The sequence below is a fragment of the Taurulus bubalis genome, assembly GCF_910589615.1.
Source record: "Taurulus bubalis genome assembly, chromosome: 2".
Taxonomy (NCBI): Eukaryota; Metazoa; Chordata; class Actinopteri; order Perciformes; family Cottidae; genus Taurulus; species Taurulus bubalis.
Genome location: NC_136590.1, coordinates 6,529,907 through 6,557,900, shown reverse-complemented (window position 1 = coordinate 6,557,900; position 27,994 = coordinate 6,529,907). Strand labels below are relative to the sequence as shown.

General features: G+C 44.4%; 1 long non-coding RNA gene across 1 annotated transcript; it reads left to right on the top strand.

Annotated features, from left to right (window-relative positions):
* Positions 1-770: 770 nt before the first annotated feature.
* Positions 771-27,994, top strand: LOC306732905. The gene is made up of 3 exons (XR_013770933.1): positions 771-836; positions 26,316-26,501; positions 27,925-27,994. It is a non-coding gene; the product is annotated as an uncharacterized lncRNA (long non-coding RNA).

Sequence of the window (27,994 nt, the reverse complement as noted above, 5' to 3'; positions counted from 1 at the left end):
AGTGGCGACGCCACGGTACCAGCCTCCGTTTACTCTGCGGCGGCGCATGTCAACGTGAATTTCATTAACAGAAACTTATCCGGGGCTAGAGGAGGAGAGCAAAGACGCGTCTAATGCGGCGGTGGCTCAGCGGAGATTGACGAACTGAATACCTTCCGCTGATCCACCGTTTGGGACCTCACGCTCAAACTCTGACATAAATATCTGACAAACAGAAGTAATCCTCTCCAAAGTCTAGCTTGAAAGAATTAGTTTGGGAGAAAACTGACATGAGCACATGCAGAAGGCCCGTAACGCACTTCAAGTGAGCATGTTCACGCGCAAGCAACAGGCACACTTACATCCCATCTTTTAAAAAGAAGGACGAGTCCTTTTAGTACAATAGCTGGCTGGTTAAAGAGTGAATAAAGGCCAGGTACAAAGGAAGGGAGGAAGTTTCAAAGAAGCGCGAGGGGAGGCAAAAGAGGGATGTTTTCACCGTTCACCGAGTCCATGGCAGGCCTGTGGGACTGGTGTGGATATGAGAGGAGCTGCACTTGAAAGCCCAGCGAGGAGTTTAAGATGTTCAGAGGGAGTTATTGGTCGCCCCCGCTCTTCCTCTTCCTCTCCCCTCCCTCCCTCTGCTTCCCCGAGTCTTTTCAAGCTGCTGGCCGACAGACTCTTTCTTCTCCTCTCATCCCTTCGAGCCTTAACATGCATGACGGGTACAAGAGGAAAAGAGAGACCGCAGAGGCGTAGAGGGTGGAAGAGGACGGGAGGAATGGAGGGGAGGAACACAGGTGAAGGACTCCAGACAAAAGGAGGGAGGGGAGAGAAAGAAAGTCGGAGTGAAGATGGTAAGTGAGATAAACATTCGTTGCATCTTATTCGTTGGCATTTCGAGGAGGAAAGTTCAGCTCACAGAGCCGTCTCGTACAAAATGAATACGCGAGAAGCTTCCTTTGATGGTCTATATTACCAAAAGTATGAGGACACCCGAATAAAGTCCAAAAAAACACGAGCATCAACGCGCTGCTGTAACAGCCTCCACTCTTCTGGGAAGAACTTCGCCAAGATTGAAGGGTGAAGTAATGGTTTTGGTTGTCGACGTACTTTTGGTGATCTCGTGGACCTTTTTTGGGATGTAAAAAAAGTAATAACAAACTAAGGTCCCATGCTTTCAGAAGAAGAAAAGAACAAGCTTAAAACTGATATATGTAAACCAGGTGTGCTGTACTAATAAAAGATAGCTGTGTATTGGTCTGCCAGGGGTTGTTAAATTGAAAATATGAATCCATATATCAGGCGATGCAAGTATGTGGTGAAGTACAGGTGAAAAGTATTCTTTTTCAGACTTATGATTCTTTCATCCTTTAAGGCATCCTCCTGTGAACCCGTTTAGATTTATTAGCTCCTTTGAAATGGGGGTTCATCTAAAAAAAAAAAAGTGATGTAATATCCATACCCACCAAGCCCCATCCCAGTATCAATGAAGTTCAGGTGTGCAGTGGAAAGGAAGACACAGGAGTGCTGTTTTTAGGTTTTCGTAAGGAGTTATTGCTGCCATTTTTCTGCCGTATAACAATGATTTGCATGACAGGCCTGTAATGCTCGATGAGGTCACTGGAAGGGGGTTTAAAGCAACAGTGCTCATGGTTAAAGATAATACATATTGCTATGACAAGATGAGAGTAGAAATGACAGATGGTAAGAGGTTTTTTTTTTCCTTCTCAATGCCATGTGTGTCTTCTATCAAAAAAAAACCCAAAAGAAAAACCTTCTTCTTCCAAAAGGGTGACCGAAGAACGCAAATAGGTTCAACTGTGGCGGAGCGAGGAAAAGGGAAGAAAAAGTTTCTCTCTTTCTCTCAGAGGGCTCTTTCATAACCATTAACTGTGTGGTGACACGAGCGGATATTCAGATTGATTTACCATCGCCTGGGGATCACTCGGCCGGCGCAGAAGTCTCCCATACCAAAGATTCATTTGTGTCCTTAATGAAAGGCTTCCTGCCCCAACGTTTCTTCAAAACCAAAATCCAACTATTTTATACTTCACTTTGATTGCCGTAATGGCCTTATTTATGAGGCCACTGTCGAAACGCGCTGGTAGTTCTTTAGCCACAGAATGGGCAGGGAATTAATCTAAAATCCCCAAATGCAGCGGTGCCCTGAAATCAATGACGAAGTTAAGGAATGAGATTAAGGACAAATTGTCTGGAAAATCTTGGCAAAACCCTGCTATGCAACAGAAGAGACGGCAAAATAAATAAAATGCTAAGTAGTGATAGCACTTATACCGTCAGGACCATGTGTTAAGCGATTACTGCCCCATAATACCCTTATTGACGCTGACATATTCGCCCCATGGAGTAGCCTGAGAGGTAACATAAAAGAAGTCCTCAGCGCAGACCCTGACCAGGCCCCGGAGTGGAGGAGGCATCAAAGCCCCAGAGCCGCTGTATGTCCTCAACACCGGCTTGATTAACACGTCACAGGAAGATAGGTGGGCCTCTATGATCGGCCCGCAAAAAGGTGATTAGACCCCACAGTCCCCGCTCTCCCAGAGCAGAGGGGTGTGTTGGGGTAGCCGAAGTCTCGGTTGGGCAAAACGGGGCCATTTAGCTCTCCTTTGCGAAATGAATGTGGACACAGTGTGACAGTGAAGCATGAGGTTATGGTTTCTAATCATAGCCGGAGAGGAGAGGAAGCCGACGGGCCGAGTGGCGGAGAGAGAGGGAGCGGAGACTGGGGGTCGTTTTGCAGGGAGTCAGGGGGTTCCCCAGTCCCTGCTCACCTTCGACCCTGTGGGGACCGGTGACCTGTACTTCCCCCATGGTGATTTATTTCCTTCCTTCCACTCCCACGATCGCCGTATGTACACAAAACACATGCCTGTTGCTATGGAAACTGCTGTGGATGTCAACGGCATGGGGAGGAGGAATTTTGGACTGGGATCCAGAGGAGACCTCCGAGGATGTGTCATTAACCCTCGGGGCAAGAGCAGCGCGGAGTGAGGCCGATGCTTACCGCTAAGAGTCGAGTTAATCGAGGGAATCGACATCTTTATGGATTGGTTGGGGGGTGGAGGGTAATCACTCGCATCTTGACCAATAGTAACAGCGTATGGCCTCGAGGTGCAACTAAACGTAGCACCGCCTGCACTAAGGCTTGAAAGGAAACACTCAAGGGGGTTGAACCTGCATTAAAAAGAGATCTTTTGTCAGTGGTGCTCATCAGTGCTGATCATGGATGTGATTACACTGAAACATTTAGGCATGACCCACAGTTGGACTATCAGAGCTGTAGACGTGAGACTTGAAGCTCTGGCAAAAAAAAAAATCAATCAATTGGTCAAGTAATTGGTTTGGATCTCCTAAAATGTCTTTGGCCGCTAAGCATATCTCTGGTTAACACACATTTTAAAGCTGTGTATCTGCAGGATTCTTTATGGAGAAACTCTGTCAGTATGTGTTTTATTAAGTCAATCATTACATACATTACAATAAGTAAATCCACAATCTAATACACAAAAAAGAAAGACTGAAAAGGTATAGGTAGAAGCATAATGCTTATGAATGTTAGGATGGCCGAGCGGCCATTGAGGCAAATGAGTCGATCAGGAGTCAAAAGCAGTTTTGGATGAAGCTTCATTTTATTTTTATTTACATTCAACCACCACACAAAGGTTTTTCCAGTCTCTACTGGTCTCCACCCGTTTAAATCAACTAATCAATGGACAGAATCGAACGAGTGTTTGCCGACGAATTATTTCCTTCGTTGAGGACAACCTCACCAAAAACCTTCAGTATACAGGTTTAGTGTTCTTGAATGAATTAAAACATCCTTTGACTGTCACATTCTTGAGTTGTTGATGGTCCATTATTTCTGAAAGCTCCACGTGAGGCTGTGCTCCAAGTAATGAGTCATCCATTAACGGAGCTTCCATTCCAGCTACAATCAGGACCAGAGAATCCCAAGGCCATGTGGTGGGAGTTGCGTTGAGGAAGGGCGGCCTGGTCTAAGCCCCCCAGAGTTACAAGAAGCGGCCAAATTAATCCCCTCGCCCTCCTTCTAGACATGCATTATCCTCCACTGTCATAAACTTGGCTGTGGTGAAGATTTACAGCTGCCTCGTGCTATCGCTCGCCTGGCTTTGCTTCCTAATTGTCTGTGTGGCCAAGACCTTGACCAGCGCTTTTCTCATTTGAGGAGTCCGAGATCCACAGATTGATTGCCAACACTGGCTAATAATAACACAAACTCTTCACCCTTGGTTTGCCGAGGAAAGACAAGACTGCACTCCCGATGGCGGATTTGCAGGAAAGCCAAAGTAATTAAATGATTTTCCACTGAATTAGGATCTTTGTCGAAGAGCATATGCCAAGCTGAAGTTAAGCAACCTGGGATTAAATTGGAATTGGCTGCCAATTGGCTGCCAAAGCTGCACAAAGACATTCCTTAAGTGGAGATAGTCACAAGGATTCGTTTACATGCACATTATTAACTGATAATCTGTTTTCAGTCCGAGGAAGAGACACGAGATACCAAAGATATTTGCAGAATGATCTCTGACGTATGACGTATAATTGGGCAAAACAATCTGCCCTCAGTTGAATCATTTCAGAATTGTTTTGATGTTTCCTCGACTGATGGTAATGTTGTTGCTGCTGCTTCTTCTCCAGCACATAGATCACATCACGGAAAAAACCCAGCTTCGGCGCCAATTCAGTTAGTGGGAAGCAGCAGCGGATATGAGCCAAGGTTATGAACCGGTGGACATCAGCCCTTCTGATAACGGCCGGCTGTTGTGCGTCCTTGGCCGAGTCCTGCTTAACCGCCGCGGCCGCGATAAAGCACAATGACCTACACTAACATGGTTGAAACACTATGTCCATAACAGAGAGCATTTATAACCAAATAATGGAGGGAGCCAGAAAAGCAATCAAAGAAAAAGCTCAGGTCCCTATTTATTTTTTCTTCTTCATAAAGACAGTCACGTTTTTGCAGAGAGCCATTAGGTAGAAAGACTGCAGACAATGCCGTTGCTTCTTGGAATAGATTTTATTTCCTCCTTTTTGGATTCTGAATGGGTCAGTGAAATTTCATTTTGGCTCGGAAATAATGGAAAGTGGGCGAGAGCGGGAATTGCGGAGAGAGGGAGGGGAGGGAGATTGGCTTCTCGAGTGGCGATTTCAGTTTCAAGCTCACCTCTCGTGTACTGACTCGCTGTGGCGCAGATAAGGTGCTATGTATGGTTTAGTCTGTGGAGGATAGAATGTATTAGGCCCGTATGAAGCAGATTGTTAAAAGCAGCGAACAAATTTCAGAAATTGTAAATTTTTTACTGTTTTCATGGTTTGATTTTGACTATCTACGTGATTTTCATTTCTGAATATTTGGATTAAATGATTACAGCACATTATAAATAGTCGTATAAAAGGATTATATTGAATAAGCAAACTTCTAAAAACTGTCAATTTCTTTATTCAACCCAAACTTTACTGGAAGACATAATGTGAGCTCAGGTGTCGTAAGCTAAGGGCTTAAAAAAAAAAAAGACACTCATTTTTTTTACAATGAGACAGCGGCAATGCTCTCAATGGCTGATTTGATGCCATTAAGTAATGTTTCCCAGTCAAGAAAAACGCTCCCCTCAGGCACAGCGCTCTGCTGCAATTTGGCTGATTAGATGAACTAGGCTGGTATTTATGGGGGGATTTTGTTTGATCTGCTGGCTTCAATACATGAGGACGATGGGGAGAAGGGGAGGTGGGGGATTGGACAAAGGGCGGATGAAGGGACTGGAGTCCATGTCTGACAGACTAATACCCATAAGAGAGGAAGAACAAAGTAGAAGAAGAGGTTGCTGGAGATAAAAATAGAATAAAAGAGGAAGGAGAGAATGAAAATAATCAAGAGGCAAAGTGAGAAGGGGAGAAAAGGTGACGGTGAGGAGAGCGCGGGCTTCCTTCTTATTACAAGTCAGCGAGGCACACGGCAGCTGAGGCTCCTGTTACTGCCGTGCCATGTGTCTGATTGCACGTCATTACAGAGACGGCGTCATCATCATCATCATCATCACTCACTGCTTCTCAAAGTCCGTTTACCTTTCACTATTTTCCTAGATCCTAGTCCTTGTCCCTCCTTGATCCCGCTTTTAATGTCTCAACTCTTCATTTTCTTCCTTTGAAACTTTTTCCCTCTCGTTTCTATTCTGTAATCGTAGGGCGGGATCCAGGATATCGATATGATTTCATGATTCATTACCCATCTTTGCGTGTTTTCATTTCCCAGCCCTCCTTTCCTGCGGATGGGACATATTTCCGTACCTCCTGCTCGCTCAGACCGCTACCTCTGGTGGTCTCGTCAGCGCGTGTCAGCCACCTGATCCAAGTAAAATCACAGCCTTTTTTTAATCACAGACACTTACTGCGCTTTGCACCCCTAACCCCTCTAAAAATTCTGCTTTTCCACCTTTACAGCAGCAAAAGGCCTTGCATAAAACAGCATGCAGCTAAAAAGCCAGACATTTGATAAACAACATGCACAACACGATTAATTAAACAGCAGCAGCCTCTGCTGCAGGGTAATAGGTTAAGGGGAGGAGGCTGTTAAAACAGTGCCACCAACAGAGAAGCCCAAAGACACAAAGGGAGCCCACACAGGCTGCAGGTTGTCTCTCCGTCTGCCCCAAGGACAGAGAAGCCCATCACCGAGTGTTTACATGCATTCCAGACTGGGATGCATTCATTTCACTGTGTAAAAACCCAGTGGGAATCAACATGTGAGCAACGCAGGCTGCCTTACCACAGAGCCACGCAGTATTCGGCAGTTTAACGTTTACATCACAGTGTGAAATTAAGTTTTACTGACGATCTTCAGTAAAATATGCAACGAGGACATCAGGATTCATGCTTTTCTAGTCTCAAATAGTGTTACATTGTAAACAACCAACGAAGGTTCTGTTCGGTTACATTATGATGCATTCAGGCTCTGAGCAGTTTATAATAGATCATTAAAACTACTAATGGAATGCTTAAATATAATATAGACATAAATAGTACAATAATGTATTTCATCCTTTGAATTTACCTACCGTAAAAGTCGGGTTACAAGCCGCTACTACCTTCGGTCAATGTCCCCGTTAGCTCCCCGCTGTAGCCAGCTAGCGCTCCTGCTAGAGCTCATGCTAGCTCTCCGCTAGCTTCCCGGTAGCTTCCCTCTACCCGACTCGGGCAGAGGAGACGCGGGCAGCTGTTGCTAGCTTGCTACAGCGGGGACACCCACTGGAGGTAGAAGCGGCTTGTAACCCGACTTTTACGGCACTATCTTTCTCCTTTCTCCCTCATTTTCTCTCTCTAACACACACACACACACAGCAGTGAAACCCAATCTGCAGCGCCGCTCATATGGTTTGCAGGTTTGTCAAATTGTTAAGAGACATAACACTTATTTCATCTCCACATCTGAAGCCTGCTTAGCGGTGAGCGCCTGCTCATCTCCAAAATAGCCTCCAACAGGGCCCCGGTTAAGAGAGAAAGGATACCAGCCCGGCCACAACTAATCATCGTGTGATGAATCATTTGAGCCGAAGCCCTTAGCTGTGGCTAAAGGCTCACAGATTGCAGCTCTTGCCACTTAGGGCCCCTGAATCTTCTTGATTTATTTGGACGGCGAGCCCAGGCTTTGCCTTCTGATCTACTGTACTCCCGTCTTCCCAAATGCACATGTGGATTCGGAAGAAGGTGGGGTCGAGATGGTACGAAGCAGATCAAAAATGTGCAACTCATTGGGAGCAGAAATAGAGAAACGAGATCTATGAAATGCGACAATGAGCTTTTTTAAAGTGGTTTGGCGACATCATCAGGCCAAATCTGTCTTTCAGCCTTTGAAGGAGGAACACAAACAGTAAGAGTAAATTATGAGTCAAACAGGAAGTTTCAGAACGTCTTCTTAATTCTTTTCTTCACATTACAGTCGAGTTAATTGTCGGTGTTAAGTTAAATGAACCTGTTACAGCGTGTACAGATTCATACGCTGTCTTTGACTAAAACTCTACATACATAGCTTTATTTGTAATAGTTTTGAATGTAATATACTCTGGTAGATGAGCATCTCCTCCCATCAGACGCTAGCTTTACCAAGACAATGGCAGAAAAACAAATCTGTGTAATTTGCAATTTCCTTCTTCTCCGTTAATGATTCAGGGACAGTGCGGCGCATGCACGTCCGAGCCATTAATTCATAAATGAGGTAACGTAGCGAGATAAGGTAAATAGCAGCTGGAGACGAGCTTACGCAAAGCCAATGGCACGAGACGCTCTGGCAACCAACCGTGCCTTCGCTGCCGTACCTCCAGTCCGCGCCAGCCAGGAGACGGCGGCGCTGACAGAACCGAGACCTACGAGCCACTAAGTGGTAAGGTGATGCTGGGCCGCCGGCTGAAATGGAAACTGTGTGCAGGGTAAACATTTACACAGGCTTGATGAGACCTCCAGCATCCGGCAAACCGCCTGAGCCATATATTCCAATCACATGCTCCACGCTCACCCCCATGCTGTGCGCTGACACCCACTTTGGCGCCGCGCACCCCATTTATTGAACTGCAAATGGAGCAAAGCACTTCAATTGCAGTTTCGGCCACACTTTGGCTGAGACAGGCCCCGCAGTAGAACTAAAATCTCAACTCTGCTGATTGCCTGATGAGAGAAAAATTAAATAGGCAGGAGTCGGAGGGTTCGGAAGAATATTTTCCAGATCCTACGAATGAGCGTCTGTGTACATGAGAGAAGGTGAGATTGTGGTAATTGTTTAATTGCATGAAGGAGGGAAGCTGGAGGCTACCTGGCAGCCACTGACAGACAGATGTTGTAATGGCAGGTGGTAGAATTTGAAGCAACATGTAGGCCTGTTTATTTCCCACCCTGAAGCTTTTTGAAAGATTAATTAGATAGATGTGCCTCTCATAATCTAGGTCACGTTTGTCAGTGTGTTTTGAGTTGTGGGGTTAACTCTTTGTGGTGAGGAAAGCGAGAGGAGGAAAACTAGCCGTTCTGAGGAGTGTGTTCCTGTCTCTCCAACCTAGATTGAAAGATTGTTTAGGCTCCAATCAAAATACATATATGTCTTTATCTCCTCAGAATAAAAAGAAAGAAGGTTGTGCCTTATTTGTTGCTTCATGTGGGCTGTGCCCTTCATGCCAAGCTTCATGTTCTGAGCTCCCAAATACAGAGAGCAAACCACATTAGTAGATGTATTCAGGGACACAGAAAAGTGGACAGCCACGTGACATCTTCCCTCCCTGAAGAAAGACTGCTAAACCAAAAAAAATAACGAACTCAGTGCCATCAAAATGAAATATTATTGTGGACAGATTAGCCAGTTTTAGAAACTCGAAATATCCTCTTATTCTTTCAGGCTTGAAATCTCCAACTGAAAATGTATTTTATCTGCAAATCTCAAATGTTTTTTTTAGGACACAGGCTGGAGTAGCTCATGAAAACAGACATTAAATTGTATTTCAGTCTTCGTATTGGCTGGAAAAAAGAGGCTCCTGTTGAAAATATACTGCACATGAGTGGAGAGGGAGCATGGGTGACGCCTTTGTTCTGCACAATGAGCTCTCTCAGAATTACTCACTGTCTGATGACTGGATACTGGCTCAGGCTTTTGTTGGCAGGAAGGCACGTAAATGGAAGCATGTTTAAAAAAAAGCGGGGGTCTGGAGGAGCTAATCTATCACACGGAGCTATAGTGTACTGTAAGGCAGAATCGTATAAGGAACACACCGCTGAGGTGCGGTAGAAGAGCCGCGTGAGAGCTCGGCATTATATGCAAAGCTTCAGTGGATGAGAGCATCGGAGGGAATGAGTTAAATGGATTTGTGCTGGAGTGTGCACGTTGGTGTGCAAAAGGTGTGCGTTTACATGTCTGTTGGCCGAATAAGTAGCGTTTTTGAAAAGCATGCATAGAGATGTAAACATGTTGAGTGTCATTTCACAGTGAAAGTTCACCCAATTCTTAAAAAAGATTGTGCAATCCATTTTTTTTTACAGAAAGCAATTTAATATTCTGCTTGTATTTATCCATCTGACCTCTCACATTTGTGTGTTTGCTGTTGCTCAAGTCTCGGTGGACGAGGTCCAGATTGACAGAACAGGTCTGTAATGAGGAGGCTTAGGTATATAAGAAGAAGAAAAAAAAGGTATTAAACCTGGGCATCAGCACAAAAAGAGGCAGTTGGAGGGCAATCGGATACCGGGCTTCCTCTAATCAGCCAGAGGCTCCACACTCCCTCGGGCGAACAGGATGCAGAAAGTCCTCGAAATCACTCCCTATTTTCACTCAGAAAAAGAAGCAAGAAAGAGAGAGAGAGAGAGAGAGAGACGGAAAATGGGTGGGGGTTGGTTAGACAGCCAGGGGCATCTAAATAAACACAAACCAGATGCAGAACATGCAGAACACGTGTGTGAACATGAAACAGGAGTGTGTGGATAAGTGCTTTTAGTAATATGTTTACTGCGCATGGGGCTGACAGGCCTGATGATGTGGGCCGAGAGTACCCCGCGTGAGTGCTGTTGTTCTTTTATCTCTGGGAGAGACCAATTTGACTTTGAGACACTGGGGGTGAGGACGCTTTGTTTGGTCCCGTTTCGGGGTTAGGAGTCGGTTTCACGGTTACGGGTAGAGTTACGTTGAGGCTCAGGTTAGGGTGGTTCAAACGCCTCTCCTGTGGCTCCGTCTGCGGTCACTCAGCAGATTCCCTTTCGTCTCTCTCGCTCTCTCTCCAGTAATTTGAAGACTTGAGCTTGGCATTCTGTGCGTCGGTAAATCACGTTGAATGTGATAGCAATTGTGATGCGAATTTTGCAGAGCGTACAAATGTACCACCCGAAACAAAAATGACCAGTCGAGTCCTAGACTGTCTTTTACTACACGCGATGCCGAACAATCCTGTGGTTGCGAAATGTTATTTAAGGTAGCCACGTCCTAAAGCAGACCCTGCTTTTTTTTTATACTTAATATTTTATTTAGGTATTTTTACAGTTAAACAAGAAAAAATGCAATAAATGAACCATGCATCTGGCCAAGAAGGGCCATGAAGAGGAAAATATATAAGAAATGTTTAAGCAAGTAAATAAGTAAAAATGAGAAAACCATGAACACTTACACAACGTTGTCAGTCAATAGTGCATACCCTGCTTTATGGTCTGTTTTACCCTAAATGGGGGTCAGAACTTTCAAAATATAGCCTGTTGTGTTTTTAAAAGTGTTTTTCTTTTTTTTTCAATAAAGTTTGAAATAAGAACATTGTTAACAGCTAACATAAGTTAAAGTATGTGAACCCTCGGTATGGCTGTGGTTACACTTGGCCTTTCAATACGACTTTTGTCATCCGCTCGTGCCAGGACGCATACGCTCTCAAGGCTGGAGGCTCTGAGATCGGATCTCGCTCAGATTGGGATCCGATCAGTAAGACCACATGCCGAGTCGGCCTGGCCCGCATTGAGTTCAGATCTCAGTGAGGTGTGGACAGCATCTGGGCCCAATCCAGACAATTTATCGAACAAAAGTATCGCATCGTCTCCCGCTCGCATGAGAGGAGGAACGCCATGTCTGGAGCACAGCTGAGACCCGCCGTCTGAGTCACTGCTGATGAAAACCCACCATTTTCTGATTTCGCTGCATCAAAATAAACGACTGTGAAGAATTCATAGGAAAACGTGGTAATTCCCAAACTTTGTAAACCTCAATAACTGACTGCCGTCTACCAAAACTGCCAGGAGGAGAATGATCAGCAAAAATAACGAGTGACTTCGATGAGGTAGGTCGCCTCGACGTGTGAAGTGTGGACACAAGTGAGGAAAACAGCCAAATTCCCAACTGGAGCGTGTAACCATGGCCTAAGTCTCTGCAGTATGTGTCTACTTCCTGTACATCACCTCAGCCTTAAGAGACTAAAGCTTTCCCGAGTTTTTTCTAAATCAAAGTGGCACAAAGGAGCAGGCGGTTTATTCTAATGTGATATTTAAGCCTAAACCCGTCTGCCCTTTGATATGTGATAGAAGCAAAAACCATTTTGGCTGAGTGATGTTTGCAGCAATAGAGGCCACGAGGGCGACTGCTCCTCACTGTTGCTGCTTCAGTCCTTGTTGTGGTTCCTGACACCGGCCCAGAGAAGATCTAAGCCCGGCTGACACGGACACAGACAGACGGGCGAAGGCCAATGATGTCGTCGGCACCGAGCAAAAGGCAAATCCCCGCGATGAGCGCCGCAGAAGCCCGCGTGGCACTTTTGACAAACATGTTTTCTACCAACCAGCGGGCCAAGCAAACTGCCGGGGCCCCGCCCTTCACCCCTCCTGCGAGGGCCCACGGTAATGGCTCTCAAAAAGTGTTTGAAATAGTTGGAAGGATGACACACGCAAGGAAAAGAATGGCGGAGCCAAAGTAGCATGAAATAAACTGGCCTCGAGGAGAGACAGAGACCAGAGAGCAATTTGTTCCCCCTTCTGCGGATTACAGACCGGAGCCAGCCACTGTCTCTAAATGGGAACCAGCTCGGTTCTGCCCAGACACCACTATTTGGGCACAGTAAGTGATTTGAGTAGAGGCAAGCATCGGCCAAAACCCCACGTCTCCTCTGGGCTACGAAGCCCGCCTGAACATTCTTGGGTGTTCCTTTTTTAAAACAATCTCTGAAACTGTACAGTGGAAATATCTAATATGGTGTCAGACCTCTTAGGCGTCTGCTTTGTTTTATCAGCATCGCGTTTGTGAGAGAAGAGCAGCAAACAAGAGGTTTAGCTACACACACATACACAGTGTGTGTGTGTGTGTGTGTGTGTGTGTGTGTGCCCGCACGCAATAGCTCCTCAAGTTTCCTTTATTTCTTTTCTTACTAATATGTTGATTAAAAACAACTGAGGAACTTTCTCTTGGCCCGCGCCGATTCCCATCAAATTGTTCAGATAAACAGTTCCCGTCTCTGGGTGATTAGACGTCCACAAGGTTTTCAGCAACCGCTCCAACTTCAGGCCACTGCAACGAAACTCAAATTAAACGCAGAGAGAGCGTTGCCGAGGTAAATCTCTTCATTAGCCGATCCCACTGATTTCTCCAGACACGAACATATAGACCTCAGGATACGGCAAAAAAAATAAAGTCCTCTCTTACCTTTTTTTGTGCCGTTTGCCTCGTTTGCATGTGTTCCGAGTCACATTCACAGAACAAACGTGAATTCTTAGTTTCAACTAAATGAAGGCCACATGAATCAAGTTGCACTGTGAGAGGACATAACAGGATGTCCTTTTAAACAGCGACTTGCATTAAAAAGGTATCGGGGGAGGAGGGATAGTACTCAACAAGTACGGAGTGGCATAGGTTTGGTTGCAATGGTCAATGCCAGAATTTACAAAAAACCCCTGAAATCTCCAATAAAAACAAGATTTCTCATGAGAATATATCGGTCTAACCCAATATTTGAAAACCACTTGTTTATGGTATTGGTGATGGCACTGGGCAAAGTGGGGACAATCCCCGCCCCCTTCATGTAGAATGGCCCTCGGGCCTTCTTCCACTTTTATAATGTAAACCTGATTCAGCTGGTTTGACCCCTAAAAAACATTATCATTTGAAGGTCACAGCGTGGTTTTTCCCCCTGTGATTGACTGTCTTGAAGCCATTTCCATGAAAGTGTAATTTCATGCGGGGATGGCGAATGTGATGATGCCCTGCGTCTTGTCTTGGGAGGTTAAAAAACCCTCACTGCATGAAAGCAACACTAATGTCATCCCCATGACATTATTATACGTTAGACGCTGCTTTCTATCATTTCCCCACACGCATGACTAAACGTGTTCGCTGTGGCTATTGGCACGTGGGTATTAGATGAGTCACCGGCTGGACGGACCAACTCCAGTTCTGCTGAGCGAGCATGTCATTCGGCGCAAGCATTACGCACAAATAAAGCGCGTGCACACGTGCAAAACGCATGTAATGAAGTTGTGCAGCGTCTGGTCATCGATGTTGACAAGCACAAGCCACAGCATGAAATCAAAAGTATTAAAATGGGCCCGTTGAGTCTGTCCTTTCAACTGTTTGGGTGTTTTTTCTTTCTGCATGTGGATGCGAGAGGAGCGCCCAGCGTTTCGACTTCGAGCTGATTTCGAGTTGATTTCGCCCCAATGGCGGCCAGTCGGTTGGGTTTTGCACTCACATCCTGCGCCCCTGTGGCCACTTAGCTCATCTTGTCCTCTGGAAAGAGATGCTTATTCAAATGGATTGATCACCGGAGGGGGTCCACTTTGAAGAAGCGCACAGAGACGAACCGAAGGGGGTACAGTAGAGAGACGAGGATGTGAGGGGAGGAGACGCCACGTCGTAGCCAAGGCAGCAAGGAGGACTTCAACAGCAAACTGTTGGCACGACGTCGTGGCTTAAGATTCCTGGCGTTGCCTGCATGTCTTCAGGGGGGCGTCTTTGCGTGCCCACCATACTAAGGTGGGCCAAGACCCCTCAGAATTCAGCCCATATGCTCCCCCCTGTCCCTACCCAGCAGCACTCTCTGCCTCAGCCAAAGCACACAATCTGTCCCGATTATCCCCCTACCCTCTCTCATCCTTGGTGTTGGCCTCATCTAAAAAAATGCATGTGTCTGGTTGTCTCTGCTTTAAAATAACTCAGCTGCACAACAAACCGAAAAGACGGCAAACGGTGTCCAGCATCACATCAACAAAGTCACCTTGTGACGCCGCATTTAAAAACCCCAAACCAAATCTGATTTCCAAGAACAGATCACCTCATCACAGCGGAGTCGCAGCACTTAGCTTTCTTTCCGCGTCCTTGCATTTCAAAAGCAGGTTTCCATGTCGCGTGGCGTCACATCCATCCTACAGCAGGGGTGTGACATCACCACGCGTGGCCGGGCTGTTCCATGCCAGGCCGAGGGCCAGGCAGACTGTAGCGGCAGTTTTCATGGTGCCTCGTCGCTATATTGGACACTCTTGGCTCGTCGTTGGGATGACTGCAGCTGCAGACGACCCAGTCCACAGCGTGCCGCTGATGGCTGTTTATTCAGTCAGAGTGCCCCACTAATGGCCTGCCACATGTATCCAGGATGAGCCAGGCTCACACTGCGGTGGCCACATGTCTTTGAACATACTGATGCACCATATTCGGCCAAATGCGACTCGCATATAAACTTGCACACACACTTGGGCTGCAAGTGTTGATTATTTAATCGTCAATTAAACTGTCCTTTATATTATCAGTCTATTAAATGTCACAAAATAATGGGAAAAAGAGCCTCCAGAGAGCCATCATGTTGACATATTTCAAACGCTTCGTCCAACAAACAGTCCAAAATGTAAAGATATAATTTACAACGATGAAAATAGACAAAAGCAGCAGAACGTCACCTTTGGGGAGCTGGAACAAGCAAATATTTGGCATTTTTTTAGCTAAAAAAATGACTTAAAAATAGCCAAAAGGGCTGATTGTTTTCACAGTCGACAATCATACTTATTCAAACCAACAGATGCCCTTGCATTCAGGCACCAAAGTACAACAATAGTATATTCCTTACTTCCTCATATTAGGCTATAAATAGGTTTATTGATCCCATTTCATAGCAATACCGAGGACAACTCGCCACGTCAGCAACTCTGGTGACATGTTTACTCATAATTAAATTCAACCACAGTGCAAACAGCATAAAGCGATACAAAAGAAAAGTATGACAAATGCACCCTGTCCAACAAACCTAATACCAGTTCTCTGTTCCTTGGATTGTTGTTTACCTCGGCTGAACATAGCAACGCGAGACGTGTTTGTCTTGCTCTGGAGATGATGATGGTGGCATAATAGACTCCAAGGACAACAAACAGCCTCACCAAAGTGAGTTGAAAAGGGGCTAATGAGTAACTACAGGTCAAACATTGAGGAAATATGGGCCCGGTCCTGACTGCTGCCTTGTGCTGTGCCATGTTGAAATACTTGCTCTGCTTTGCTGTTGCTTTCATTAGACCCTGAGTGGTCATTAATCACAGCCCCCTCTGTTAGACAAGGCTCAGAGGGAGAAACTTAACGATGGCTTATAGCGAGAGGAACATGCATTGCAGAAGAGGCCGGCGCACAAATGCATTACACTTGTCTTTTTTCTGCAATCATGCCAGGACGCATTAACCGTCAAGTCCGTCCGCTCGCATTGGGATCCTCGATCAGCCAGACCACATGTCGGAGTGGCCTGGCTCGCATTGGGTTCGGATCTCGGTGAGGTGCGGACAGCATGCGGGCGCAGCCCGGACGATTTATCAAACTTAGGTCTCCATCATCTTTCCCAAGCGAGAGAAAAGAGGACAAGTGGGGTTGGAGCCCAGCTGAGAACTTCTGTCTGAGTTGTTACTGCTGAGGAAAAGAAATTTTAAAAAGAAGAAAATCCAGATTTTGCTGCTTCAAAATGAAAACCTTGAACAATTGAAATAAAAGGGGGACTTTCATTGTTAAGAATGTATAGGAAATTAAATGTGTTTATCGCTAAATTAGCATAGCTTTGCTAGCGGCTATTCTCCAATATACAAGTCTACTAATACTGCAGGGAGGAAGAGTATAGGCATCGGAAACAGGGGGCTTTTATTGTGAAGGATTCATAGGAAATTAAATGTGTTCATCCACTGTTTTACAGACAATAATCTTGTTTGTAAAACAATCTTTTTGATCACAAACTAGGGATGACGTCATTAGCGTCACACTGGTTCCACAGGCATCAAGCCAATGGGATTTGTTTCCCACAGGAATTTATTCTAGAAAATAAGCTTGCTGGAAAACAAATGCTCACGATACTTAATATGTGGAGATTTTCTTGCTGAACAAACATTTAACATGTCAAAGTCAAAGCAAACTAATTTCCGGGTTTTTCGACTCACTCCGCTCTGTATGTGATCACTGTCCAATCAGACAGGTCACATTGAAGTGTCAAGCTCCGATCTGGTGAATTTGATCCCAAAAGTTGCAAGAGTAGCCACGGCAACAGATAAATACACCGCAAAAAGACAGGAAAATGTTCCACCATAGTCTCTTTGTATTATGCTGCCACCCATTTTTATCAGAGACAAAATGGGTGTGAGGGGGGGGGGGGGAGAGTGCTTTCAATCTGCGACAGACATCTAACCACCGTATGTGATGGGAAAGGTTCCGGTTTCATCCTCCTCAAAAAAGAAAAAACGATGCAACAAATTCGACTCGTTCGATGAGACTTAATCAGTCGAGACGCAAGTTAAGACAACATCTAGAACGAAATGGCCCGACTTCAGAGAGGCTGACGGCAAAGCTTATTTTGAAAGCTCCGGGATGACTTCAACATGAGCTTTTCCTTTCCGGGGAAAGAATATGAAATGAGCTCATCGATGCTCTCACGCTGACACACCACGCGATTTCAATTTCAAACCGTGTTCAGTCTGACGTCAGCGGCGGCCAACAGTTCTACGTGCCAAACCTGATCAAATCGTTTTTTTTTTTAATACTACAACCTCATCCAACGCATTATTTAATCTTAAATTGTCAATTAAACTTTTTATGCTTCGTCGGTAAAGAAAGCCACAAATCTTTAGCTCCGTCTTCGATTCATCTGGCCTGCTTTGCGAGATCCATAAAGACTTGCGGTGCGCAGCACGGCTGAGCTATCCATTCATCATTACAGCCATCTGGCTGTTCCAAAGTCGAGGCTTAAAACTAAAAGGTGACCGCGCTTCTGCCATGAGGGCCCCCGGGCTGTGGAACGACCTGCCTGAGGAGATACGGCTTATCTTTTAAACACTTTTATCACTTCTTAAGACCCATTTTTACACACTGGCGTCATGAGATGTTGTCTTTTTACTGCGTTATTGCTTTATTTTATCATTATTTTATTTATTCGTTTTTTTATATAGTATTGATTGGTTTTATTGTTTCATCTATTGTACGGGTTTATCAGGGTTTAACTCTCAGTTTGTCCTGCTTTGTTGGGCCTCACTTTTCTGTTTTTAGTGCCTTGCCTTTGCCTTGATTTCTTGGTCAAAGCACGTTGTAAACTCTTTAAAAAAAAGTGCAATATAAATTGTATTATTATCATTATTATATTTTTAACAGTCTGCAGTAAAATCTAATATCTGCTGATTGGATGACCTCTTTTAAGGTGAGGTGTGTGTATGTGTGTGTGTGTGTGTGTGTGTGTGTGTTGGTGTGTGTGTGGGTGTGGGTGTTTGCGTATGTGTGTGTGTCTGGGAGTGCTCCAGCGAAATGGAAAAGAACCAGTTAAATACACCAGAGACAAAAGTTTGGGAGAGGATCCCAAAAAAAATTCCCGATGTGGGTTTAGGAGTCACACCACATCAATTCAGAGCGGAATCTGCTTCAAAGCTGATACCTCACAGCTCATTTACCTCCACAGTCATTTTTCATTCAAGGAATCCGTGACAGGCAGTGAGGAACATGCACGATACAAACTCACAGATGGACACCTTGTGACATAAAAAGAACATCTAAATGCACTCTGAAGAGTTTTCATTTTACAGTTTTGCAAACATTTAATAGCTGCCAGCTGTCAAACACCACTTTACAATTTGAAGTGATTCTATTCAGATTTAACCGACCGTAACACTGATAATGAAAAACCATGTAAAGAAACTTGGGAGCTTTCTACTGTACAGTGTTTAGTGGAAAGACTTTCAGTCTGCGAAAAACCTCTTGAATGAAAACACATTTGCAACTTTGGATGGTAGAATCGCTGAAGAAGAAAAAAGAAAAAAGAAAGAAAAGTTTGTTCATACTTATTGGCACAGTAGGCCCCGGGAAATAGAAACAGAGAAGTTCACATACCCCGTTTGGAATCCACCCGAAAGCCCATATCCATCCTTTATATTGTGCAGCCATTAAAGTCAGACTGGGAAATACAATCCAGAAGCAGGCATTTGAGAGCAGAGCTGATAAAAAAATTTAAAAAAGTTCCATTTGACTCTTTTTTTTATTTCCAAGAAAATAAAATCTTTATCACACTTTAAATAGAAAGACATGCACAACATTGTACGAGTGTGGCTACTACCTCGGGGAGCTTCCGTCACTATAAGATGACAAGAGAAATCTGTCTACTGTTAGCATAAGTGGAAATATATAAAGGTTTTCCTCCATCTGGACGTTTCTCCGATAATATCAGATCAGGTTTTCGTTCAAAAATCTGTTAAATAAATAGGTTTTCCAGGGAAAAAAGTACAACCTTTCTGGCACCGTCATTTGTGGCGAAACCCCATTCTCCAAAACAGGTTAAACCCAAATCCATGAATTTGTCTGCAAATGCCATTTGCCTCGGCTCAAACCCACGGCTATATAGCACATTAGTGAAAAGTCTCCAAAGGGACGGATCAGAAAGAAACCCTAAAACATAACGGCTCATGTTAAATGCAAGGTGCATTAAATCCATCCATGGTTAATGTTACTTAGCTTATGCGTCACACTTTTAGTGCATTGTGTGTGTGTGTGTGTGTGTACTTTCATAGGTGAGTGTGTGCCTCAGGAGGAGAAACGGCTCCTTCATGGCCATGACATTTCTTCCTGAAAAAAAACTGTGGGCCGTATATTACCGGCACCATTAAAACCTGTAATGCAACTCAGGAGATGATCCAACAGCATTACATCCAGGCCACCCAGCACAAATACCCCCTTTAACCATGGAAATGGAAGAAAAGACTGATCAAACTGCCATCGGGCTTTAGAGCATGCAGCGCCTTTGATACAGGCCAGTCGACTGTAGCGCAGACTGAAAGATCCCATTTTGCTCTAAGGAGAAAATAATGCAAACCAGTCACGGGAGGGAGGGCGGGATGGGAGTTCACGTACGTACATGGAGATCTGCCACAGCAAGAGAGAGCTGTCCGGGCTTCAGCGTGATGAAGACATGGAGATGTGGTGCGCAATCTGGGGAGCGTCGGTGATGACGAGCAGCCACAGCGGCGGACGCCACGCAATTCATCTCTATTAACTCCTGTTCACGTCGCCTTTGATCCGTCACTTGACTGGATGGGGCCGGTGCACGTGTTGCTGTGTGTCTACTGTGTGTGTGTGTGTGTGTGGTTGTGTGTACATGTGTGCCCTGTTTAGGAAAACCAGCCATCTAAATTTAATTTGATAATGACTGCATCTTTCTTAAAAATGAGAATTTTTCTATTTCTGTTGTTCCCTATCAACTGCCTATTTTTCCACAACACACACAATGAGTATTTGTAATGGATGTCGTCCGAGAGTTACACTGAATCAAAGAATGTGTGTGAGGAGATTTGGGGTTCTGAATCTGAATATGAGTTTAGTCTTTGGCAAGAGGTTAAATAATCATACTCTGGAAAATAATCTATACATGATCATGTATTTGTTACTAAAAATGTGATAAAGTTTCAAGTCTCCGGTGCTTGAAATACTTGCAATCTATGAATTTCCGTTCATTGGAGTCGTCTAGTAAAACTACACTGAACACCTGAAACGCACCACTCTGGTGAAGTGGTGCCTGAACAACAGCGGCTGCTGCCAGAGAGACGATGACGACGACGATGATGATGATGATGATGATGTGTTAGTTGGATCAGTAGTGAGGGCGAGCGATGATCCCCGTGAACCATAATGGCCTCTTCCCCCCCCTGGACCCACTGAACAGGATCCTAATGATCTCTGAGACCAGATGAGACACATCACACTCAAGCCTCCTGTGTCTGATCTCACACACACACACACACACACACACACACACACACACACACACACACACACATCAGCAAACACACAAGCAAAACAGACAATTAGAAGCACATGTGCATGAGAACACAAAGCTCATATAATAAAGGTAAGCGAGGACTCGGATTCTTATATTTTTTGCACCTGGGTTCCGTTGCATAACTCACATCCGACAGCCGCTGGTCTCCACTTTGTGCCGCCGAAATTCTCCGCATCGGTGGCGAGCAGAGGTCTGCAAGTGCCAGTGAGACGGAGGACAGATTCTTTCTGTGTTTTAGGGGTCCAGTGGGTAGACGAGTGCCCCGACTCCAGACATCCAGCGTCTGTCCCCTCATCCGCTCCCCGGGATGTCACTCCATTCATCATCCCACCGCACGCCACACAGCGCCGCTCAGCCGCATTCTTCACTTACAATCAGGCTTTCATACTCATCCTCTGATGACTAAGCCAGACACTGGAGCAGACAGAAGCTGCTCAGTTGGCTTTCTGTGGCAGGAGATTCGAGGAGGCCGATAGCCGTTCCCTGCTAGCGACTGCCAATCCAATATGTAAAACAATATCTACAGAGAGACCTGTGAAGTCGTTATCAAGTACAATCTGGAGGGAATCTACAATTACTGGGAACAAGCTCGAATGATACAATAGCCTGAGGAAGGCCCTTTGATAAAGGATGCGAGAAATTGGTTTTCCAAAGACGAGGGGGGAGGTTTGAAAAGAAGGTTTATGACTCAACATGGATGGAAGTTGGATTGATTTCCAGCGGAGAAAAGCTACACAATACAATGAAGAAGAACAGTGTAATTCTATAAAGGCTCTCAGTGGTGAACCCACATGGCCTGAACAGCTCGAGGAGGGGCGTGGCTGTTAGCTTCTTATCACATCCTCCACTGGAAGTTAAGTATTTGTTTTTGACAAATGTACACAGAAGAAGTAAGTTGTTGTTTTGCTGCAATGCACGATTGAAGTTTGATTCTATCATAGACTGTATATGAAAAGTGGCCGTAGTCATCGTGGTTTGTGGACTGCCGTTTTGAAGCCTGGTGTTCAGCAATTTGGCGGTCGCCATCTTGGATTACGGCAGTCGCCATGTTGGCTTTTTTGCAACCAGTGAATGGAAGTTACAATATTTAGGGTTTATCTTTAAAGAGTTACGTGGAGACGCAGTATATGGCTCTGGTATTGGCAGCCACCTGTCAATCATAGTAAGCCCGCCCTAAAGGATACTTTGTTTTATGGTCTATTTGACTCTAAATGGACCATCATTTACTAAAGGAACATACTGCTGCAGCGAAGAAGACTTGTGACTAGAGATTGAGACCACAATGTTTACTGAGGGAATAAATCAAGTGAGAAGTAGAGTCATTTTCTCATAGACTTCTATACAATAGGACTTTTACTCTCTCTCTGAGAGAGTAAAAGTTTCAGGACACTTCTGCATTGGCTTCACTCGGCGTGAACTGAAAAGAAGACAATAATAGTAACAAATAGACAAATAGTAATACCTTACATGGATGTGTGGCCAGATAACTACATCATGAGTTTGCAAATAATGACTATTGTCTCAGAGGCAATGTTGTTGTTTATCTGATGAAGACAATCTCCAGTCAGAAATAAAAATAACATAATGATTCACTGCTGGCAGTAAACAAACGAAGAGAAGGCAGAATTGTTTTTCTCATTTGTACGCTATTCTAAAAAGTGCAAAGAAAACAAGTGTATATTCTCATTTAAAGAAGCTTGAGCTCTTTGATTTTGAGCAACTTTAAAAGCAATTTATAAATTATCACGATGGTTGCTAATCAATTTTCTGCCGGTCGACTAATCTTTTAATTGGCCAAGAGTTTCAGCTCTCAACATTAAGTTTGTGCTACAGTCTACAAAGCAAAGTGGTCAACTAGGGTCAGCTGGCTTCTAGTGACTCAGTCTTCATCATCATCATCATCATCTCATCAGTGCTGCTGCCTGACGGCTCAGTCAGACGTCAGCCTCTGCTTTGCTTTGTTTCTGTTGTTGTGACATGTACAACGTGACATACGATGCAATGCAAAGTCATTAATAAGGTCCCACATGGATATAGACTGGGAGGTTATGTTAGCGGACAAAAAATCAGATTGTCGACTGAGCTGCAGAGAAGAAAAACAAAACTCTTCCTGCCAAACATCGTCAGGAAAGATGACATCAGTCGATGGCCGAAGTGCAGAAGGTATACAGGCGGGAAGACTGTCAAGTGATGTGATTAATAGAAGTTATGAGAGATGAGAATCAGCCGTGCTCCTGTAATAAGTAGCACTGTAGCACACTGATCTCCGAAATAGAAAACCAGAGTCATGAAAATCCTTCTTTGGATGGTTCATGTTAAATACATGTCATCTGAAGTTATTGCAAAAGTGTTTTAATGATAGGCCCGTGTAAGAAAATCCCTTCATGAAATACCTGCTGTGGTTCCAGCGCCTTCACCCAGTAAACGGAGACGTGAGCTGGATCCCCCTACCTGTCATATTAAGAACCCTCAAAAGCTCCCAAGATGTGTTTCTCAGAAGGTGATTCCAACGTTGCAGAGCCAAGCGAGCCTCCCGCAGACAAACCCAAACAAGAAGAAGATGTACAGATACCCCCGGAGCTTGGGTGAAGTTTCACATGAGGGAAGCGAATAACGAGGCTGGAGAGGAGATCATTTCTCTCAACACCGATCGGGAGATTAGAGAGAGAGAGAGGTCTGGTTTTGAAGTCAGGCGCTCCGACGCTGCTCTTCTCAGCATCACCTCCTCGTGACAGCCTTCGGAGAAATATCTGCGTTGGATCACGAAAAAAAAAAAAAGCGACGCAAGCTCTGACATTTCCTATCAAGAGGCGTAATGGATTGATTCTTTTGGAAAGCGAGCCTAGAGTTTCACAAAAAAAAAAAAGGTGCACATGTTGAGTTTATTCCATGCAGCAGCACTCCGTTCATATGACAAGAGCGCTGCGATGATAAAAGACTGAATGCGGGGGTGAAAGGAGTGCCGGGTCGGTCGACAGCTTCCACAGTATCGCCTCAGGAATTCCTTTTTTTTTACATAGAACGATTTTTATTCCCAGTCTTATTTTTACCTATGATTATTCATAAGACCTCCGCGTGCAGGGAGTTTGGGTAGAAGGTGAAAAACAAGAGTAGAAATGGCCGAGGGAAATAATTACAAGCTTTGACTTTAGAGGGGAAAAAAAGGGAAATCCGCAGTATAATTCCTCGACTGGAAACTTTGCTAAAGGGGCTGTTCTGTAATTAAGGAATTTACAGGAGAGGACGCGTCTCCAAGAACATGAAAAAAAGAAAAAGACCGTCTCTTATCCTTACTTCTGCTACTTCTTCTGCTACACTTTGAATAATAATAACGATGGACTTTTGAGGCAAACACTTTTATCAATATGTATGACTGAAAAAACAAATATTTTTGGAATGGAAACACAGAATTTGGTAACTAAAGGCTCCCTAAAAACTTAATTTTGAATTAGAACCATAGTAAATTATACTTATAAACGTTGAGTGGTAAGGGAAAGCCAATCATAGGCAAAATTAGCTGCCACCCCACTTTCTGTATTTCAGTTTTGATTTTGTATGTCGGGTTGCGTGATAAAAACAATCTCAAACACTTTCACAATAACTATGATCCATTTATGAGATGCACTTTGGATAACGTTTGTTTGTTCTTTAATCTGCTTTCCCACACTGCAGGAACAGCCGGACAGCACATGCTGCTGCAGCTGTGAAACAATTTGTTTTGAACATCACAAAGCAGATCATTGTTTCATTATTAGTAGCCAATCAGTTTGGTCCAATAACATTTGGAAAGTGTAAAAGAGCGGCACGATATAATCATTTTATCCCCTTTCAAGCTAGCTTTGGGCAAACTGGAAGTTGCCCGGCTAGGCGTATTGCTGCCATCCACTGATCTCTTTCACAGTTATTTATATATATATATATATATATATATATATATATATATATATATATATATATATATATATATATATATATATATATATATTTATCTTTTTATTGTGAAAATACTGTGCAGATATCCCACTAGTTCCATTAGTTCCCTTCCTTTTTTAATTCAGTTCCCACCAGTCTGTGGTGCACATGCTCTAAAGTAGCATCAGTGAGATGGCCAACAAAGAGAGAAGTCTCAATGACCCGTTACGGAAATAAATAACTCTACGTTATAAACCATCACTAACCTTCAGGCGTATTTAGGGTTCTTTCCTAAGGATAAAACTGTAAATTGAACATTATTTATATCGTGATTATTGTCGATCAATATGAAAATGCGTATTGCGATACAATCCTTTGCCACATCGTTCAAGACTTTTCCCAAACCGAAGTTTCGGATCGAGACGAGGGAGCGTGCACGCTCCCTCACTCGCGTGCACGTGACCGCGAGCCAACAGGATGACGGATCCACGGAGCGAGCCCGTGGCAAGTGGGAACAGTGGAAAGCACTTAGCCCTCCGTCGTCATAGCGATGTGCTGCTGCAGAAGCTGTTGACGTCGCGGCTCAAACTGAATAACAGCCTAAGAACAGACTTCCAGACGCAGCCTTTAACCGCCTCGGAGCTACAGTACACACAGTATGGAGGATCAAATACTAACTGCCATACCTCAACATTTACCCAGTGTCTCTCTCTCTCTCTCTTTCTTTGCCCAAACAATGTTTCATCTTTTATTTTTCTTTACGTCTCAGAATACCTGCGTCCCACTGCTCTCTTTCCTCCGCACCATTATCCTCTTTCTCTTTGCTTCCTCTTGTCTGGCACACAGACAAAAGTATCTGGCTCTAATTCCAAACGTCCCAAAAAGAAGAAAAGAAAGTGGATAAATGCTTTGTGAAGGTGATGTTAACCCCGTGACAACTCCTAATGTGATGATTTATCGCGGCCTAGCGCGCGCACGTGAGCGTATACTGAGCATGTGCCGTCGGCCTGCTCGGCTTACCGTATCCTTCTGCTGACGAAAAAAAGATCCCATACCTTATCAATTACACCGCTTTTTGATGCCGCGCATGTGCGAAAGGATCCGCAGCAAATGTAGAGAAAGATCTGCATCAATCACACGAAGGCCACAGAATTTCTGTGGGTCTCGGCCGCAATAACCCCAAACATCGTAATGGACACGTTTCATCCGGCTCTGGCCGCCGACGCTGTCCAATGTTGGGATCTCCGTTCATTCTCTTTTTTTGCAAATCATGAGAAGACGCAAATAGAAAATGGCAAAGGGAATTTGGACTACCGCTACTGTAGATCTGTGAGGTATCTAGTTCTACTGGAATGACATGCCATGGAGATGTGTGGTGAGTCCGGAGCCTCTGGCACACAGACGTTAAATAACTACATTGGAATGATATAGTAAATAACCATAATGATTTAAGATATTTAAAAAATAAAAGTCCTGCAAGTCCAATACTGCTATTGAGTTTTCTTTATTGTGAGGTGTGATGAAAAAGCTAATTGAATTATTATATTTCCTGCAGTTTGTAGCTTTTTTTTTTCCAACAAGCATTGTGTGAAGGACCAGGTCCAGCTGACCCTCTGACTTCCTGTTTAGATCGGGGTCCATGGGGCCACCGGCTCCTGCGTGGGCTTATCGGGGCTGATAGGAGCCGCTGCCTCCTTGCCGGGGAACTCTGGCGCTTGCCGGGCCCCCGAGGGCCCTGGAAGCGGATAGAGGCCGCCTCTCACGGCTTATCTCCCCTTCACCCGGCAGCACAGAGCCAACGCCAAGGCCAGCCAGGTGGGCATCCCTGTGAGGCATGTCAGCGGCATGCCAACCCCCGCCACACACACACACACACACACCGCTAGCCCAGGGGCCTCTTGCCCTGCTCCCTTCCATCACTATCTCCACTTGGCAGCCAGGGTCAGGGTCCAAAATGGAGCCGGATATTAGTGATATGTGGGCGGCTGCTGCAGCAAATCTTCCTTCCGCACCGATTTCTCCTCGTCTACGTCAAAACTGCTCCTAACTGCTCTGTTTGCTGCCACTATTCCTCAAGGGAAGGTTTCCCCCAAATCACAGAAAAACTAATCTACTCACTCACCACTATGCATGTATGTTTCCATTTTTATTTTCTGCGATGCTGTGGATGGACGTTAATGGATGGTGCAAAAAGCACTGATGACAAACAGACTTTTAAACTCTGCTTTTAGTGGTTTCCATGCGGGGACTATTCCTTGAGAGTAGCAACGCTGTTTTACGGAAAGACACACAGACGCAATGTTAAATCTTTGAAGCAGAGTCTTTAAGTTTGAACATATTTAATATTCTTTACATGATGTTCTCAAGATTCAAGCTATTTGTATTGTCATATGCACAAATAACAGTTACTCTGTACAGTGAAAATCTTATTTTGCTAGGTCCTCCTTACACACAGAATTACGAATAAACTTAAGATAAAAAAAATAGAATTAGAATTAAGAATACAAAAATAGTATAAATACAGTATAAAATAAGGCACACAAATATGACCACAATATTGCACAATCAGTTTCTGTCATCTCGTCTGTAAAGTCCTGTTTCCAAGTGTAAATCCTGTATCGTGTGTCTTAGCACACTGATTCTAATTTAGCAAATGAATGCGATTTCAGTTGAAGGCTGTAATCACAACACCGAGTGGACAACGCACAGTCAGCAAACCTCACTTCCAGAACTGAAACTTCTCCTGTGCTACTTTCTGCTCGCGGGCTGCTCCTCCAAACTTATTTCCATGGAAATTTCCCTTGAATCTATCGCTAATCAGATAATGTGCTGAACGTTGGATTTTAGAGCGGCGGTGAATGTTTACACACGTGGTGACGCTGATTGGCCCCCTGGAGTGGCTATTTGTTGATTAGGAATGAAAGAGCTTCATTAGCGATGAGCCAGTTGTTCGAGTCTTTAGGGCAGAAGATGTTTTGCAGTGGTGTCGACTCAGCGGATCACCTCAGGTAACTGGAGAGAGCAGATTCATAAAATATGAAATGTTTGTTTTGGGTTTGCTTAGAGAGCTTTTGTATCAAAGAAAGATTAATATATATTTAAAAAAAACAGATTCGAGGAAAGAATCCACTCCAGAATCTTAATGAAATCGATGTAGGAAGTCTAAAAACATCAGGGAAATACATTATATTTTCCTAAAATACCACCATTTTTATTCAGTTTCTGTGTGTCCTACTAGGTGGAAAGACCCGTCAACGCCTCACAGAGTAAACAGCTGTTTAATGATCCGTCAACAATGGTGTCTCCAT